Consider the following 10434-nt stretch of genomic DNA (forward strand, 5'->3'; position numbering starts at 1 on the left):
CACCCTGGGAATTTCTTTTCTTTTTTTAAAGTATTTTATTTATTTGATAGAGAGAGATGTAGCGAGAGAGGGAACACAAGTAGGGGGAGTGGGAGAGGGAGAAGCAGGCTTCTTGCTGAGCAGGGAGCCTGATGGGCTCAATGCCAGGACCCTGGGATCATGACCTGAGTTGAAAGCAGACACTTAATGATTGAGCCAACCAGGAGCTCCCTTTTCTTCCTTTTTAAATTTTTTATTTTGTCTTATTTATTTCAATTTAAATTCAATGAGCCAATATATAAAGTACATCATTAGTTTTTGACATAGTGCTCAATTATTCATTAATTGCATACAACATCAAGTGCTCATCACATCATGTGTCCTTCTTAATGCCCATCCACCCAACTTTCCATAACCCTCAGTTTGTTTCCTGAAGTCACGAGCCTCTCATGGTTTGTCTCCCTCTCCGATTTCTTCCCATTCAGTTTTTCCCCCTTTCCCCTATGATCCTTAGCTCTATTTCTTATATTCCACATATGAATGAAACCATATGATGATTGTCTTTCTCTGATTGACTTGTTTCACTTAGCATAATACCCTCCAGTTTCATCCATGTCAATGTAAATGGTAGGTATTCATCCTTTCTGATGTCTGAGTATATCCCATTGTATGTATGAACCACATCTTTATCCATCCATTTGTTGAAGGACTCTCAGGCTTCTTCCATAGTTTGGTTATTGTGGACATTGCTGCTATGAACATTGGGATGCAGGTTCCCCTTCTTTCCAGTACATCTGTATGTTTGGGATAAAAAACCAGTTGTGCCATTGCTGGGTCTTAGGGTACCTCTATTTTTAACTTCTTGAGGAACCTTCAATACTGTTTCCAGAGTGGTTGTACTAGCTTGCATTCCTGCCAACAGTGTGAGAGGGTTCCCCTTTCTCCACATCCTTGCCAACATTTGTTGTTCCCTGTCTGGTAAATTTTAGCCATTCTAACAGGTGTAAGGTGGTATCTCATTGTGATTTTGATTTGTATTTCTCTGATGGCAAGTGATGTGGAGCATTTTTTCATGTGTCTGTTAGCCACTTGTAGGTCTTCTTTGGAGAAGTGTCTGTTCATGTCTTCTGCCCATTTTCTGACTGGATTATTTGGTTTTTGGGCATTGAGTTTGAGAAGTTCTTTACAGATCTTGGATACCAGTCCTCTATCTGTTATTCATTTGCAAATATCTTCTCCAATTCCATAGGTTGCCTTTTAGTTTTGGTAACTGTTTTGTTTGCCATGCAAAAGCTTTTTATTCTGGTGAAGTCCCAATAGTCCATCTTGCTTTTATTTCCCTTGCCTTTAGAGACCTGTCCTGAAAGAAGTTACTGTGGCTAAGGTCGAAGGGGTTACTGTGTTCTCTAGGATTTTGATGGATTCCTGTCTCACATTTCAGTCTTTCACCCATTTTGAGTTTATCTTTGTGTATGGTGTAAGAGAATGGCCCAGTCTCATTCTTCTGGATACAGCTGTCCAATTTTCCCAGCACCATTTATTGAAGAGACTCTCTTTTTGATTAAGAAAGTAATACATGTTGGAGGAAACCTCTACCCCAGACTTTAAAATCTAGGCATAGGAAGCAGATGTGTGTTTTTCAATCTGAAGAAAAGTGTTGCAAACTGCTAGAGAACTACTCTTCACAAAGTCAATATTCTGGCATATGCTGTTACAATGGGCACATCATGCTACTTCACACCTTCATGCTTTTTTGCCCAACTGCTCCTTCACTTGGCAGGCCTTTGTCAATCTCTGCATCACATCATATATGCCTGGTAAGCACACTCATTGCTCGATTGAGTTCAAGCTCACCTCATTTATTAAGTTCTCACTGAACATTCCCTAATCTCTGTCCAATTGGGAATTCTATCGTTTAAGGGTTTTTTGGTTGGCATAGTAAAGGCATGGCGTATGTCTCTGATTAGTCAAATAAATTCATATATTTTTTTATTTACATAAATACACACATCAGAAATGTAAATTCCCATTCATCAGCACTCTTTTCTGTAGCTACTTTACATAATGGTGAAGAGTGGATGTTCTGGGTTGGACCAGATTTGTTCACATTTCAGCTTCATTATCTACTAGTTGCAGAACATACAAGTTAAAATTTATTTAACTTTGCTGTGCCTCAGTGTTTCCATTTAGAAGCTGGGGATAACAGCAGCTATGTTCAAGGTAACTGTAAACATTAAATTAAATATGTATAAAGCAATGTAAGTATTTATACATTAGGCTATCCAGTAAAGAAATTCTGCATATCCATATACACAGGCAAATTCAGAAAGGAAAAGACACCAATGGAGTGTCCTTTGAGTGAGAACTCTCCCAGTTGCTCCAGAAAATGAACTCAGCCTATAGACAGGGGGCAATGTTACCCAAATAGGCTACTGTTCTAAAGAAGAAAGCCATGGAGCATCAGATTCTTTCCTGGCACCAATGCAGCACAACACAATCATGTTTAATTAAGTAACTGGTGTTTGGGAGGGCACCAGGAAAGAGACCCTTTCATACACACATTGGTGCATGAGTTTAAATTAGTACAAAAAGTTTAAATGATGGTTTGTTTACAGTATTTGTCAACATCCTTGAAGATTTGCATATACTTTAGCAAGTAATTGCACTTTCAGAAATATATCCTGATAAAATCATCAGTCATGCATGCAAATACATATGAAAGAATACTAGAGCTTCATATGTATTAAAAAATAAATAAAACTATACAATGTCCAGTAATAAAGTTAATATATAAATTTTCCAACAACAGGGTTATTTTATTTCCATAAAATAAAATATTATGCAATCAATAAAATTACATTGTGGGATATGTACCATAAAGAATGTTCATAAAATATTATACTGTAGTCATAGTTTGTACTTATCTTATACACATGAGGCAGAAAAGAATGAAAGATTTATCTATATGTCTAATCATAAATTTATACACACCCACACAAATATATACACACACATGTGCAGCATGTGCATATACAACTCAAAGGGGTCTGAACAGATCTGTACCAAAAAACACTACTGACAATGATTATCAGTAGGTAGTGTCGTTATGTTTACCTGTATTTTCTAAATTTTCTACCATCAAATTTTATGATTTTTGTGAAGAAAACAATTAATGTTCGGAATTTGACCTGTGCTTCCTTTCTCTTTGGTAATGCTATTTAAGTCAGGATCCTAATACTTTTTAAAAGGTTCTCACCATTTATTCCTCAATTTTTATTAGGGGTGTGATATCCTGGCAGGGAGGGAACTGGAACTTCCAGAGGAACTTCCTTTGTAGAAGGAGTAAGAATTCTGAGTTAATCTTATAAGAATAGTTACCTCTTCTCTTGGAAATATTAACTAGCTAGCTGGGTGCCAGGTGAGTCTCCATAGGCACAAACAAATTAATAATGGCTTGCCTGGGACCAAGAGAGCTGGGAGAAAAGGTCCAGTTTGGAAGAAAGTTGATGTTGGCTGCCTGGTTGCTTTGGATTATGCCCTCTAACTCTGTAGTAAGTTTGTTGGCCTATAAACAGTGAGGATGCCAAAGCAAGCTAAATGTTTTAGCTTGTTTTAATGCTTTTGTCCACAGTCAAAAGTGAATCATTGAAAAAAATATTTATCACTGAGTAAAAATTAAAGAAAATAACAGCATTTTTTTCTAGCAGGAACAAGAGGGTAACTCTCTACTCTAAAAAGTCTTACATCTACAAAACTCTTCAGGTAAATAAGAGCCAACATAGTCATCTGATGAAGTGATAAAATCTGCCCTTTGATTTTTATGCTATAGTGTCTAATCTCTATAGGACAAAAAAAGGTCACTGCACAAAATAATGCCACAGCAAATTTTTATTAAAGACTACACAGTAAATCATAGCAATTATATAATACAAATGATGAATATAGTATTAACTATCATTTATTGCTTATCTACTTGTGTCAGATGTTTTATATGATATCCATTCATCCATCCTACAGTATATATTGAACATTTACTGAGGGGATGCCATTAACAATACAGAAATGACTTCTACTCTCATAAACAGACTAATGAAGGGTAGAGGCATTAAACAATCATCACCATTAGTCAATTTCCATTGTGGTCAAAACCATAAAGGATAAGTCAAATGATAGGGGAAGACTTTGCTGAAGAAGTGATATTAAAACCGTGAGCTACAAGATGGGGACAGAGAGACATTCTAGGTAAAGAATGTAGTATGTGGTATACTGAAAGTCAGGTATTATCTCCATTTTACAGAGAATAACAGAGAAACTTGGGGATTTAAGTAACCACCATAATGTGGTTTAATTTAAGTCCCATAATGGGCAAACAAAAGAGCCAAAATTTGGACCTAGATCTACCTGACATCAAAATCCATCTTCTTTTTTTTTTTTTTTAAGATTTTATTTATTTATTTGACAGACAGAGATCACAAGTAGGCAGAGAGTCAGACAGAGAGAGAGGGGGAAGGAAGCAGGCTCCCTGCTTAGCAGAGAGCCTGATGCGGGCCTGGATCCCAGGACCCTGGAATCTGACCTGAGCTGAAGGCAGAGGCTTTAACCCACTGAGCCACCCAGGCGCCCCCAAGATCCATCTTCTGAAATTTTTTATAATAATTGGCTTGATTTCATCTGAAAAAGATTCCCAAAAATCTAATTCTCAGTTTGTTTATGCAGTTTCTGCTCAAGTACTTTTTTTTTTTTTTAATGTATGGGGTTTTGCTTTTCTTTCTCTACTTTTGATTATGTGAAAATCGGGATAATTGTAATGCTTATTAATATTTAGTGGATTAATCAAAAATACACCTTGGAGTACCAGCCTAGGGTAATCACATCATCAGATACAATGAGCATTTCAAAGGATTTAAAGAGACTCTAAAGTTTAGAGCCCATTTTCAATACCTAGGCACATATATCTCCTATATTATTAAGATATATAAGCCAGGGGTGCCTGGGTGGCTCAGTGAGTTAAGCCTCTGCCTTCAGCTCAGGTCATGGTCTCAGGGCCCTGGGATCGAGCCCCGCACTGGGCTCTTTGCTCAGCAGGGAGAATGCTTCCGCTTCTTTTTCTGCCTGCCTTTCTGCCTACTTGTGATCTCTCCGTCAAATAAACAAATAAAATCTTTTAAAAAAAAATAAAGTATGTAAGGCAAATACTCTTATGTGGACAATGTGAAAGTTTTATACAGATACCATTTTTTAGTAAAAAGTTTCATCACATTGGTTATTGATAAAACATTAAAATGTGACTAAAAAATTCATTTCAATATATTTTGCATTAAAGAAAGACTCCATAAGCCATAAACAAGGCTTATTAGTAAACATAGCATCAGATCATATGTTTTTGGTTGTAATTTCACTGTGGTCTATTCATCTTCACAAGATTACTACAACTATCTAATACTAATAAGATGGCATTACAACTCATCATCTGAAAATTTCTCTCAAAATACAAAAGAGGCACATTACTTTTTGGAAAATTGGCAGATCATGTATAAGATTTTCATGAGAATTCACTTTCATCACCCCAGTACATGACTATTTTGTTTAGTACAATATTAGACTGAAGGCTGTCATTCGATACCTCTGGCCACCTTCTGTTGTGTAGAGTATATATTAGAAAATACAAATTTTGACAAAAATAAATAAAGCCCTGGGACTTGACTACTAACATTATACTTTTATAGAAAAATACTCATTGGGTAATAGAAGTTCTAGCTTTGGGCCCAATTCTACACTGGGAGTTGACATTTTTAGGATCATCCACTGAGAATTGAATCTGCAAAGAAAAATATTAAACTCTACTTGTACACAAAGCCTGTTCTTTGATTACAGTGTTCAGTTTTTTAAGCACTTGGAGAAACAGTATTCTTGTTTCTACTATTCCTATTGTCCATTCCTTTGCATTCCTTCCTCTCCATTGTGCTAGCAATGTTACATCTCAACATTTTTAAAGGCAGACCATGTCTGAGTCCAGGTTTTAGTCATGCAATCATGTAAACTTTCAAATGCACTCACTCATACTCACGAACTTACTAATTCCTCATAAGTGCACTCACATCAATCATTTTGGCCTGATCCTCTGTTATATTCTCTTTTGTCTAATACCCTGAAATCAACTCCAAGATATCTTTCTCTATGTTTTTGCAATGCTTCTGTTCTATTATCTGTTTTTTCCTGATTTAGACTTTGTACATGTCTCCTGGCATGCTGACACAGAGACAAACACCAGCCCAGTATGACCTTCTCATTAGTCATCAAGTCCAGAATATAGGTACACTCTTCCAAGAGCTTGAACTAGGAAACAGAATCAACTCTCATCTCTGAGGTCTGAATTTTGGCTTGGTGGGGCTCATTTTCCATGATTCTAAATTTTAATAGTTCCAACTTCCCCCCAAATTACCTTTCCCTGTGAGAATATACACTTCCTATATATAGGTATAAGTATATAATATACCTAACAGGAGATGTACTACCATGATATCTTAATGTATTCTTTTCATATTGTTATCTAGTTTACAGTTCTGTGTGCTAAGCTAACGACCCTCTATATTAAAGTCTCTGTTAAAATAACTGCTGCAGGGGCGCCTGGGTGGCTCAGTGGGTTAAAGCCTCTGCCTTTGGCTCAGGTCATGATCCCAGAGTCCTGGGATCAAGCCCCACATCGGGCTGTCTGCTCAGCGGGGAGCCTGCTTCCCCCTCTCTCTCTGCCTGCCTCTCTGCCTACTTGTGATTTCTGACTGTCAAATAAATAAATAAAATCTTAAAAAAAAAAACCACAAAACTGCTGCAATCTCTGTCTTCTGAGCAGACAGACTGATATAGAAATTTTTTTCAGGAATGGCCCCAGGAAATGTCCCTCAAAATGGGATTTAAGAATTGGCTTGCTCATTTCTCAGAGCTTAAATACAATCCCATGTTCCTGGGATGGGATAGAATGCTACAGAAGTATGACTAATCACATGTGGTTAATGTTAATGAAGTGCCTTCTCAAGCAAGTATCTTGAGGTTTCTGCACTGAATCTTATCACAGTAATGCTGACTAAAAAAAAGGTAACATGGAATTAATGTCAGGCTGGTTAATGTTTTAACAAGTGATTCTCAAAAAAAAAAAAAAAAAAAAAAAAAAAAAAGGCCAACTTCTTTGGTGAAAATATTCCTACCTGGCCAGTATCAAGTTGTAAATGTGATGCTACTGAACATGAAGTTGGGAAGAGAGGCACACATCATCTGCTAGCTGGTATAAGCCAGCTCTGATCTGCGGCTGCATGGGATTGATTTTTCTGACTGCACTGGAATTCTTAAAAAAACAATTACAGACTCAAGTCTGTAAATTCTTGGGTCAAGTTACGATCAGAGAATTAAAGAACTTCTATAGCAGTCTTTAAAGAATCTTACTTATGAAGCCACAGGGAAATTTTTTTCTAAAAAACTAAGACTTTTGTTGTGAAGGCTGCAGACCTATAAGATAAGCTTGATTCACAGTTTTTTCAAAATTTTTACGTGAAAGTGAGGACTATCACTGGGAAAATGTGGGACACCTTGAGGCTTAAAACAGGGATATCTGTGTAGGCTAGTTGAAGCTGAGGCCCCCAGGTCACATTAACACTTCCTTGCAAGTAAGAACAACCTGTCCTCCCTATTTCTGAGAAAATCAGTCTCCCCTTGTTAGAATATCTTGCCTTAAATAAAAGGCATAATCATGAATTATGATAATCATGAATATAATCACCATGGGCCTTTTGCCTCCCTTTATCATGGTTCTTGGAACATGGTGGTGCTTTAACTGAAGTAGTTGATTTTTTTCCTTAGGAGAAAGAACACTTTATACGCTGATTCTTAAAGCATGTTTTTAGGGACACTAGCATCTGCATCACCAGAAAACTTAGAAGAAATGCAAATTATTGGGGCCCACCCTGGGCCTACTGAATCAGTTTCCTACAGAAATTCGGGATGTACTCAGCAATTTGTTTAAGAAGCTCTCTAGGAAATTCTGATTCATGCTTAAGTTTCAAAATCACTATTTAAATTCTGCGTTGAGCAATTTACAACTTTATTTCCTAGATTAGGGGGAGAAAAACTTAAGCATCAATTAAATTATGTTTTTAAAAAGTTATACAAGCTCTTCTAAGATTTCACATATACATTTCACATATTATAGGCAAATGCAATCTTTAGTGAAGGATATTATTCTCCCTTTTATTTTATAAAAATATATGTATATGAAATTTATATATTTGCCATATTAAGTCAGTAAGTACTTATGGGATACCTTATATGTACCCACTCAAGTGCTAGGCACTAAGGGACAGAAGAAGAATAAATACATCTTTTCTGAAAAAGACATCAAAATGACATTCCATTTATCATTTGTGATGATTAAGATAAATATTCTTTAGTTTTACTCTAGCAAGCTCCATTGATTAAAGATCTCACAATGTTATTAAGGAAATGAGGCTTATAAAGTAGAAACAGTTAGTAATTAGTACAAAATAATTTCTAGTCAAGTGACATCTTGTATAGTATAAATCATGAATGCTTCATTTGTTAGAGTAGAGGAATTATTGTGAGTTAAAAGAGTAGGAAGACTTCATGGAAACACTTGAAATGAGGCTTAAATATAAGCAAAATTTCTAGAAAGAATAGGATGGAGGGTTTAAGCTACAGAAGAGCACATTAAGTATAATGGCAAGAAGGGGGAAATGAGCATATGCGCAAGGCAACAAGATGAATGTTTAGAGTAGTTGAAGATATAATTTAATTAAATGAGAGCTTAGTTATATTAGATAATAATACAATGTAGACATAGTTATATTAGTAATTTAACCTCTCTTAACACTACGTAACCCATGACTTATGGAGGATTTGAAAATATGACCTGAAATGAATGTATGTAAGCTAATTTGCTTGAGGCTGGTTAAGGGCAATAAAGACTAGGCAGGAAAATGGAACAAGACAAGAGAAAATACTGGAGTCATAGTGGAGAAATGTACCATTTGATCCTTGATTTGACCAACAAGAGATAGATCTAAAACATGAGATTAGCTTTAGGAAAGGAAACAGTGTGACTGCTGAGATCACACAAAATGTATCAATGCATTATCATCTCATACATTTTTGTCATTCCATCAATGAGTAGGCCAAACTTCTTTGCTCAATTTTCCCTTATTCACCAGTCTGAATTTTATACTGCAGACTGAAATGAGAAGGGGGTCACAGAAGAAAAGATATGAGTAGAATTGAACTAGGAAAGGAATTTTAGGGATGGTGGAAATAAGCCATAAGGCATAAGGGATTTAAATGAAAAAGGAAAGCAAGAAAACTAAGTACTGCCATGGCCTATGTATACCATCCACTGCATGTGCAAAATACAAAGAATACTTGAGTTATTTTGCAGTTGCTTACACTTACTGTAAGTGGTCTGTGTGTTCTTTGCTCTGAGATTGTACCACATGACTCATGTCAGGTTAGTTATAGTGAGCATCAAGTTTATATACTATATTTGGTACAAAAAAATGGATCTCTTAAGTACAACATGAGTTAAAAGACTAATGGGTGTTACCCTTCAGCTTGTTCATACCTCTAATGTCTGAAGGAGATCTACACTCTTCATGACTTCCGAAGAGCCACCTACTGCTTCCCAATCATTGCCCTAGAACTGTCTCAATGCTGGGAAGGGAGAGGGAATGGAGATAGGCACAAATGTCCTTGAACCATTTGAAACAAGCCTAGAATAGCCTTTAGATAAACCCCCTATTGTGAGTCATGTCATCTTGACAGGGACCCTGAAATAATCACTGTAACTTCAATCATGACTTGTGTTACTATTATTTTTAGGAAGTACATTTGTGGTTCTCTGAGAAGAGAAAAATATTTTTCTTTTTGGAATCATCCACACGTTACCAGTAGTTTTCTGAGTAGATAATTATAACAATAATAACACTAACAATGTTTATTGAGTACTTACTATGTGGCAGGAGCTATTATAAGTGCTTTACAGGTTTTATATATAAACCAATCCTCATGAGAAGGGTTCTACTATTCTCACCACTAATCCCAGCTAGTGAATGGTATCAGTAGGATTTACCATCAGGCCATCTACCACAGATTCTTTGTTCTAAATGTTGAAATAAATTTTAATTTGTCAGTGATACATCTAAAAAGAGTCCTCACAAAATAGCTGCAAATAAGCCATCCTGAAAAGATGTTCTTAATCTTTTCCTGGAAAGTTTTAAGAATAGAAATATTATTACTTCCCATGATTAAGTATAGCCTAATATTTGCACAATTATTATAAATGAAGTTTCATTTTATGTATCAAATCCAGTGTTTCTCAACCAGGAAAGATTTCATTCCCTGGGGACATGAGGCAATGTCTGGAGACACTGTTTGTTGTCAAAATCAAGGATTGCTGCT

The sequence above is a fragment of the Lontra canadensis genome, unplaced genomic scaffold (assembly GCF_010015895.1).
Source record: "Lontra canadensis isolate GAN:19392208 unplaced genomic scaffold, GSC_riverotter_1.0 scaffold83, whole genome shotgun sequence".
NCBI classification, from domain to species: Eukaryota; Metazoa; Chordata; class Mammalia; order Carnivora; family Mustelidae; genus Lontra; species Lontra canadensis.